Source organism: Danio aesculapii, chromosome 2, assembly GCF_903798145.1.
Source record: "Danio aesculapii chromosome 2, fDanAes4.1, whole genome shotgun sequence".
NCBI classification, from domain to species: domain Eukaryota; kingdom Metazoa; phylum Chordata; class Actinopteri; order Cypriniformes; family Danionidae; genus Danio; species Danio aesculapii.
Window position 1 is genome coordinate 8,628,467 of NC_079436.1, and position 10,391 is coordinate 8,638,857.

Sequence of the window (10,391 nt, forward strand, 5' to 3'; positions counted from 1 at the left end):
AGGCAGATTGAATGCGAGAGTTCGGGAAAGTGATTTCTTTCCTCTTAGGGACGGAACCCCGAGGCGACATTCATTCACAGGACATAGACATGTTAATACGTGTCTGTCGATCAATTTAGTGGGTGGGGAAACCACACTCCTACATCACGTTGCGGTGGGCCTCAAAAGGGGTGGAATTTGGATCCTATTTTAACTTCAGGAAATGTTAAAAAAAGAATAGGCTTATTGTGTTTATTTCACTCAAGTACGACTGTGGACACACTATACCTACACACAGTTCAATCCAAACAGCTTACAAAAGATGACTTTCATCATCGGTGCCCTTTAATGTTGTCTTATGTTGAGATTTACAGAGCTTTCTGTAAAAATAAATTGATAAAATGCTAATGAATCAGATTACAGATCCAGTTAAGTTAACAAAACGTAAATGGTCCAAGTAAATAACACTCAATATAAAGATGTTTTAATATAAGAAATAAAAACGTAAATACTTAACAGAATTAAGGCAATGGGTTTGCACAACTAAATTAAGTAAACTTTACAAATTTATAGATACAAAGGGGTACTAATTAGCCAGCGCTAAAGCTTTTTGAAATAGTAATTTTATGCCGAGTTTAGACTGTACGATTTTCAAAGGAGTCGTGTCACAGATGGTCACACTGCATGACTATATGGGGTAGCGTTCTGTCGCTGCTGTTTACACTGCAAGGTGGATCTGCGATAGGGGGGTTCACGACTTAACAATAGAAAGTCTCAGTCCACAAACTCTGTCTCACAACCAAACATACGTGAGAGGCAGTGGTGTAGTTAAAAAAAAAAGGGTGGTGTACTAATACACCCGACCCAAATTTTTAATAAAAGTAGGCAAAGAAACGACAAAAGTCAATGTTTCTTTGATTCATTAGCTATATATATATATATATATATATATATATATATATATATATATATATATATATATATATATATATATACACACACATATATAGACAAACCTGTTTGAACGAGAAAAGGTTGGGTAAATCATGACAATTTTCATTTTTTGGGAAAACCACCCATTCAAAAGAAAAAAAAATAAACAAATTTGTTCATTTTAAAGGGAGATGCTAATAGTCTGATCCTATTTAATGATTTATGTTTAGCTAATAGTGACCCCACCCCCCGCCCCCACCTGCAGCCTTGGCGATTGGATGTATGTATACAGTATGTAGCTTATATAATCATTTTATTACTGAAAAAAAAAAGAGTCAATCAATTTATTTAATATTCTGTTTCTTTAGAAACTGCGTCACGATATGAAGAAAAAAATGGTCGCAGCTTCCGGTTCATGTGGACTTCAAAACTGTTTTACAATTACATATCACAATCCAGAAATAAATAAAAATACAGAGCGTCCAAGAGAATTTAAAGAGATTTTAATGTTGACATAACTGAATATTAATTAACTGTATTTTTTATTTAATCTTAAATTCTTCATATCTCTTACAGTTTTTGTTTTATATTCCATTGTTGTGCAGCTGTTATGGTAAATTAAGACTGACTAAGCTTACTTTGCCTAAGTGGTATAATCCAGTCTCTTCTCAATACGATTCAGTTGACCTAATACTGACTAACTGATCAAGAGCGGGGAGGGTGTTAAACTGTAATTGTATTCATCAAGCAAGCATTTGCATACCTTTACACACATTTTTCTTTTTGATTGGGCGTCAATTTATTAGAAAGTGACAATGTTGTTCTTTTTGACTCATTGAATGGAAACGAACCTTTATTCACAAATGTTTAATGCAATTTCCAATTTTGCGCACAAGCCTAATTTGAATCATTTGGATGGAAGCATAGCAACAGGTGGGTTCTGTTGAACAATAATTGTTGGCTTTAATCTGGCATGTTGTCCTGTTCCTGAATATCTGCCTTCATGTAGAGTCCAGTTTCTACCAACACTCCTCTCAAGTCCTCAGCCAAACAATGAGTGAACGAGGTTTAAGGTGTGTTCAAGCTCTTTCGGGTAATATGTAATTATCAGAGTAATTATCGAGTTATAAAGGCTTTCATGCCCACATAAACTTTCTGAGAGCTTTAACTTGTATCATGTGACTGCCGTGTCACCTGATCACTGCATATACACTTAGCCAGGGAATTCTCAAGATTTTTTTAAACTAGTATTTGATTGTTGTTTATTTATTTACTTATTTAAGTTCACAAAAATTATTCGAACACTGTCAATGTGACAATTAACAACACGCGATGTGATAAGATTTCAGCGACAAGCAGTTTGGCTGCCTGCGCCATCAGCAACATGACATGACAGAAACATTTAAATATCAGGCACTGCACTCCCAACAGAATGGCAAAGGTTTTTAATCTAATTAATACATATTGAACCCCTTCAACATGATACTGAGTGACTAATGTTGTTGGTTTGCACCAAGTGACTCACGCCTCCTTTTGAGTGAAGGTCCCGGCCGTTAGATAACCCCCTGGGGGCTGGCTGCAGTACAAGTCATAAAGCCCGCCTCCTCCGTGTTAATGAACGAGACTTGAGCCCAAATAAAAAATAATATTTACACTTGCAATAAAATGTCCCGAAAGATGGTTCTGGTCAATTCAGGCACTGGTTATCAGCTGATATGGGTGCAGATCTTCATTTTTGTAAACAGTATGTTTTTAGGCAGTAAATTAATGCTTTAAAACAGGGCGTGTCATCGTGATTGACAGTTGTGATTGACAGTTTCTCAAAGCTGACCGTCTGAGCTTCGGGAGGAGATTGAAGTGTTATTATTCCATATCTGTTTTATTTTACCATGATAAAACGAGTTGTTCACACGGCTGTTTGACACTATTCTCTGCACCTATCGCGTCAGTGAAGGACCACAGACACCTGCATCGTGAAAGGCGTAGTATTTTTCCCCATACGGCATGCGGTATCTAATTCCATTAAAACAACTCTCTTCCAGCAGTTCAAAGTCGCATCCAATATCTCGTTTGTCATGGGGGCATGCTTGAATTGTTCCTGAATGAAGTGAAAGTGCCAAACTGCAGTTAAAGTCGACAATTTAACCCTCTACTGCACGGTGTCACTATATGGCAACATGATATTTATGTTCATTTCCCTGCCACTGTTTCTTTAAGACCAACATTACAATTTTTTGTTGGAAAGAGAAGACCTTAGTGTAGCCAATGTCGTGCTTTGATTAAGTCACATGACATGCGGTGTTTTTCCTGTAGCGCGACTTCTAACAGACTGGCATTTATTGTGAGTAGTTGCTGAATGCAAAGGTAAACACCAATAAAAACAAAGGATCAAATTATGTCAGATCCACAAAATAATCTGAAACATCACCTCCAGTAAGTTAAGATGACATATTCACAACAAATTTTTTTAATCAAATTAGTTTTTTGTAAATCGATCAAATGTATGTGTTGCTAAACACTGCAATAGTGGAACGTGCAATATTGCAATGGGTTAGCTAGCTAGCAAGGTCAGCTATGAACTTTTAAGTTGTAACAATAACAACATGAAAGCTAGTAATATCAGAAATCAGAAAGAGCTTTACTGTCAGGTATGTTCACACATACGAGGAATTTGTTTTTGTGACAAAGCTTCTACAGTGCAAGAGGATAACAGAGACAGGACAAAAAACAGATAATAAATATATTTTTTAAAAAAATAGAAGTATTGAGTGCAAATATACAAATTGACAAGTGTATGTACATGTTTATTACTATATACAACGTTATATGTGCAGCTGTTATGTGCAAATTGGCATGTAAAGTGTGTTGTTAAATAAGTGTATATGTGTATAAAAGTGTATAGCAAGTAGTGATGTTGGTTCCACAATAATTATCATCAAGTGTTCATGTAATGGATTGCCTGAGGGAAGAAACTGTTTCTGTGTCGGGCTGTTCTGGTGCACAGTGCTCCGTAGCGTCGACCAGAAGGTAAAAGTACAAAGAGGCAGTGTGCTGGGTGTGAGGGGTCCAGAGTGATTTTGGCAGCCCTTCTGTTCGCTCTGGATAAGTACAGTTCTTGGGGAGTAGGAAGGGTTGTACCAGTGATTCGCTCAGCAGTCCGAACTATTCGACGTAGTCTTTGGAGATCGTATTTAGTAGCTGAGCTAAACCAGACAGTTACTGATGTGCAGATGACTGATTCAATGATGGAGGTGTAGAACTGTTTCAGCAGCTCCTTTGGGAGGTTGAACTTCCTCAGCTGACGAAGAAAGTACAGCCTCTGTTGAGCTTTTTTGACAATGGAGTCGATGTGAGTGTCCCACTTCAGGTCCTGAGAGATGGTGGTGCCCAGGAACCTGAATGACTCCACTGCTGCCACAATGCTGTCCATGATGCTCAGTGGGGGGAGAGCAGGGGGGTTTCTCCTGAAGTCCACTATCATCTCCACTGTTGATTACTTGATATAATGTTGATTAGTTGTATGTTACTGACATTTGCATTATGGATAAATTCTTTTTAATGGCAATACTACTTTTGAATAGATATGAATACAGGGAACAGTGTATTAGAGACCACCACCATGTTCTATGGTAAGTAGGTAAGTATGGTAAGAAGAAAAGGACTGAACTAGCTCTTCCTGCAGATGAAAATGAAGATGAGATGGATTTTAGTGACCATGAGAATGATGCAGACTGGACATTTGATAGAGACACTTCAGGTAAGTTAGCTCAGAGGCAGATAAGACAGGTGTAGTATAGTATAATATATAAACATTGTTAGCAAGTAGCTACATTATTCTGATGCATTTGGATATATTAGACTTGTTATTTGTTATATTATTTAATGGAGAAAATGGTTATATTCACTGTATGTTGTATATATGATAATACAATATTAGGTTTGTTTTTAATAATATTCAGCAAAAAAAGAATGGAGTAAATGAAAGTTATTGGAATATGAGTTGTTGGCAAGCAAGTATAAGGTGTTATTTATAAGTTCTGTGTTAAAGCTTAAAATAATGCAACACCATTTAAATAATTTCAAACAACACAATTAATAATTAATAAATATAATTTGAAATTTGAAATTTCTAAGTTAGATCCATTGATGGACGTTGTTGCCATAATGGTAACATATCATAAAGTACCTTAACAAAAAAAAAAATCCCAATTTTTTTACAGCACTTCAAGTTAAGCCATTTTAAGAAAAGAAAAACAGTCAAATAATTTTTTTAATAGATTTATCATAATGTGTGTGGTAGAGGGTTAAAAATGAAACACCCGAAATTACATAAAATTCCACAGGAAATGTGGATATTGTGGTTACGAAACGACGTTAATCGAATTACATTATGTGCTATAACATGTAAAACAGGATCATGAAAGGAACATTCAAAAGGAAACTCGTGTTAACATCTTAATCATATTCTTGTCTTATTCAGATTAAGGCAAATAATTCAATTACTGATGTCCATGTAATCGTAGTCACTGTTTATTTTGCTAGCGCTCATTGTTATTTTCATTGTTATGTAATCTTTAATCAAAGTCTGACTATTTGCTTCCATATTTGGAGTGGCGGTTATTCGCATTTGACGGTTTTAGTCACGATATTCTTAACCACGCCTCTCTTACATTAATTTGCTACCAGGTAATGATGCGCAAAGAAAGCTCCGCCCCCTATTCAATATTCAGTTGGAAATACATCATCATACTGAAATAAGTGAGGCTGTTTCTCAATATGCGTTCTTCAGCGGTCTTGCGTCCTCGTGTTCTCGTGTAACGTCATCATCAGCTGCCAAAGTTCAGTTCCAATACTCAAGAACGGAGGATGCGTGAAAGTTCCCAGATGCGTTCTTGATATCGAGGATGCACTGAGGCAGACTTGAGCACCGATCTCGCTCTGGAAGTCCCAGAAGTCATTGCGACTGGAGATGGGATGCGCAGCATTTTATTTAGATTTATTATTAAAGTTTAGAGATATAACTTATTTACCTCAGGAGTTTCCCTAAATCAAACGGTGAAAGTAAACATCACCATGGACATCTTAATAAGGACAAAAACATCAAGGGTGTTTATTTGCTGAAATTCGTAATAAAATCTGTTTAATTTGTATTGTGTAATGTTTATTTGTAAGGTTTTATGCATAGTTTATATTGTGAAAAGGGGAAAAACAATAAATCGCTGTATGAATGCTGTACATAATTTCCCATTTAAAACACGTGGAGGTCATGTGACCATCAGGAAGAACGCAGCATCTCATTTCTTAGAGGGCGCATTCTCTGTTCTCGTGGTCTCCCTAGTTTGTTCTTCCGAGGACACCTGGCAAGACCGGTCATCACAAGAACACAAGTCCGTTCTCTGCGTTCTTGAAATTGAGAAACAACCAGTGTCTCTTCTGGATCACACTGACTTTAAGTTAAGATGGCTAACCACCAACTAGTTGTAGATCCCCAAAGAGTAATATTTCATATGGAATTTAAATATTAAATCATTTCAAAACTACAAAACAAATGTAATTTAAAACTGTGTAACTACTAAAATGTTTTACCTATTCAAACTAGCATATACACTCACCAGCCACTTTATTAGGTACACCTGTCCAGCAGCTCGTTAAACAGATTTCTAATCAGCCAATCAACTCAAAGTATTTAGGCATGTAGACATGGTCAAGACGATCTGCTGCAGTTCAAACCGAGCATCAGAATGGGGAAGAAAGGGGATTTATGTGACTTTGAACGTGGTATGGTTGTTGGTGCCAGACGGGCTGGTCTGAGTATTTCAGAAACTGCTGATCTACTGGGATTTCTACGCACAACCATCTCTAGGGTTTACAGAGAATGGTCAGAAAAAGAGAAAATATCCAGTGAGTGGCAGTTCTGTGGGCGCAAATGCCTTGTTGATGCCAGAGGTCAGAGGAGAATGGCCAGACTAATTCGAGCTAATAGAAAGGCAACCGTAACTCAAGTAACCACTCATTACAACCGAGGTCTGTAGAAGAGTATCTCTGAACACACAACACGTCCAAACTTGAGGCGGATGGGCTACAGCAGCAGAAGACCACACTGGGTGCCACTCCTGTCAGCTAAGAACAGAAAACTGAGGCTACAATTCACACAGGCTCACCAAAATTGGACAATAGAAGATTGGTCTGATGAGTCTGAGTTCACTGTAGTCAAATGGCCTCCACAGTCACCAGAGCTCAATCCAATAAGCACCTATTGAGATGTGGTGGAACAGAAGATTCGCATAATGGATGTGCAGCCGACAAATTTGCAGCGATTATGTGATGCTATCATGTCAATATGGACCAAAATCTCTGAGGAATATTTCCAGCACCTTGTTAAATCTATGACACAAAGGATTAAGGCAGTTCTGAAGGCAAAAGGGGGTTCAAACCGGTACTAGTAAGGTGTACCTAATAAAGTGTGCACTTGGCTTATTAGATGTTTGTTTTTTTCAGTTGGAAATACTGATTTGTCAGCAGGGAAAGCAAGATCCAGAAAGGCTTCTTAGAGACCATCTTTACAGTGAAGTTGTTGTTTTGTTGGAATAAGTGGTCTATTATTCCATGCGTCTTCAATACAAACTCAGTAGGTCGAGATCAATTTAAAAAATATTAGTAATTTATTATATACAAATGAATATTTCGATTAGGGCCCTGGGTCGCACAAATGTGTCCTATTGGTTATACAATGCTATCCAAGAGAACACACCAGGCACTCTGCGAGAGTTTTCTTATGACTAAAGACCCAGTTTATATTCACAGAAGAAGGTGGGTTGTCTCCGTTAGCTTTTTTATAGCTAGCCTGTAGTTCCTCTTTTAAGCACAGAAGAACTGGACCAGTTATAATGCACATGCTTAGAGACCTCCATAGGCCCCAATATGTTTCATAAATGGTCAATGGACCAATGGACAGGAAATCAGAAGCGAGAGACACTCGTTATTTTTATTGTTTCTGCTGCATATTTCTTGTTGTATTTCTCGGCTGGGTCAGTCGGCATTTTTGTGTGGAGTTGCGGCTGGAGGGGCATCTGCTGCGTAAAACATGCTGGATAAGTTGGCGGTTCCTTCCGCTGGGGCAACCCCGGATTAATAAAGGGACTAAGCCGAAAAGAAAATGAATGAATGAATATTACCTGTTAAATATGTCTATAAATGCAAGCGGTTTCATCATTTATTGTTGACTGATCTATTAATGTTTTGTTCAGTTTCTCCATTTGAATGAATTAATTATATGCTACCGCCACCTTTTGGCTGGATTTAATTTGATATTAGTACTACCTTTTAATTAATAATGCTACAAATAAATTCTATATTAAAAATATAGAATTAAAATATAATATAAAAATCTAATAATACTGAATTCAAATGCAGTCTTCTTGGTGTTATTTTTGCAAGTGTAATTTTTTATAATGATTTTGTTTGATTATTAAGAGTAACAAACAACATTGTTATTCTATTTCATTTAATTTGAATATTAAATAGACACAAATGTTTTATGTTCATGAATAAAATGCCTATATAGAAATAAATGGCAGAGAACTTAGTAGAATGTGGATATGAATCAGCTGTCCACTGTATACAACCACAGTAAAACACCCAGTTTTATTTTATTTTTTTTAATTCTTCAGGACACAATAATAATAATAATAATAATGTTAATTCTGACATAAAAAATGTTTAACACCTGTGTAAACATCTGAAATCTTCATTTGACAAATGCTGACAAGTACATACCAACTTCATCTGCAGTAAAGACAGCAACACAAAGTAATAGACTATGTGAAAAGTCCCATTTTCTTGGTTCAAGCAGAAATCTGGATCATCCGTAAGTTTTTTTTCGATGTCAGATGTCTCACCTTGAATGCAGATAACAGAAAACAGCTGTAATCACAGTCTAACCATTTCTGTAGTAAATATACAGCTGTCTGGGTGAGTTCTCTATAGGGATTACTGTGTAGGCGGAAGTAACGATACACTGCGTGGAGTGAAACCGGAAACCGCGTGACGTCATGTGAAAAGGATCTATTAGCTTGTTCAGGTGTTTGATTAGGGTTGGAGCTAAAATCTGCAGGACACCGGACCTCCAGGAACAAGTTTGGTGATACCTTATATAGAATATAAAAAATATATATAGTAAATGACTGTACGGTAAATGATTTAACATCTCTTCAGTCAAAGCATACACAACATTCTAATAGCGAATCAAGGATAACTCTAATGAGGAATGACTAATGAGCCACGTCAGTGCTTCTCAATTCTGGTCCTCACCCTGCACATTTTATGTCTTCCTTACCACACCTGATTCAGATCATCAACTGGTTAACAGAGAACACCATGAACTTGTGTGTCAAATAAGAGAGACATACAAAATGTGCAGGACGGGAAGGCCCGAGGACCGGAATTGAGAACCACTAAGCTAAGTAGTTCATACTTTCCTGTGAGTAAATGATCTTTTGAGAGTTACTAAGGTAAAACAGGAATATCTCACACACTTTACATTCCCAATCTTCATGTGGCTGCTACTTTAAAGGAGCATAATAACGTGACACAATTCAAATGTAGCACCTACACTTTGTTAACTCACAAGAAAATAGAAGTTCTTAAGAACAAAATTTGAGACCTTAAGATTTTATTTCAAGAATTGTACCTTAAATGTCTTACAATGTATCATATAAAATTTTGGGAAATGTCTTAACCTTTATTAACCCTTATGTGCTGTTGGGGATGTTTTCATCCACTCTGGAGTGATTTTGAGTCTTAATTTGGCCATAACTTTTTCTGTTTCAGCTAGCAGAATGATTTTTGGTGAACAAATCTTATTTTTAAGAAACTTAATACACTCTGGGCAAATTTAATATACCTTTGTTATGTTTGGGATGAAAACATCCACTAAATGAAACTTCTTTAAAAATATATCAGATTTTTATTTATTTATTTTTTTTTTGCATACATTTTTATTTTTTTATTTTTTTTTTTTTGCATAAATCTGTTAATCAACCTTGATTTAATTCATAAATGATGTCACTGATAAAAGGTTAAAAAATCCAGTCCACAATTACTTTTTATATTGAAAATAAATCATTTTGTGTTTTGGGGTTTTTTTGGAATCAAAGTCTTGGACATGTGAAACATTGTCTTTGATGAAGTTTTTGATCAATTTTCTTTTTTTTTTTTCTCCTTAATTTACTGTTTGTGGCTATTTTTGCTACATTGACTACCGTTACAACCACATTATTTTGATTGCAAAACCATGACACCATATAATCATGCATGTTTGATTGTTGGTGGTTTCCCTGTTGGGAAGAGGTACAATTAACACCATTAACTCTTTAGATATGCCTGTGCAAAAAAAACAAACAAAAAAAAAAAAGCGTAGTTTCTGGATTTTATATGGAGTAACAAAGACTTTGCATTTATACACCAAATGTGGTTATAAG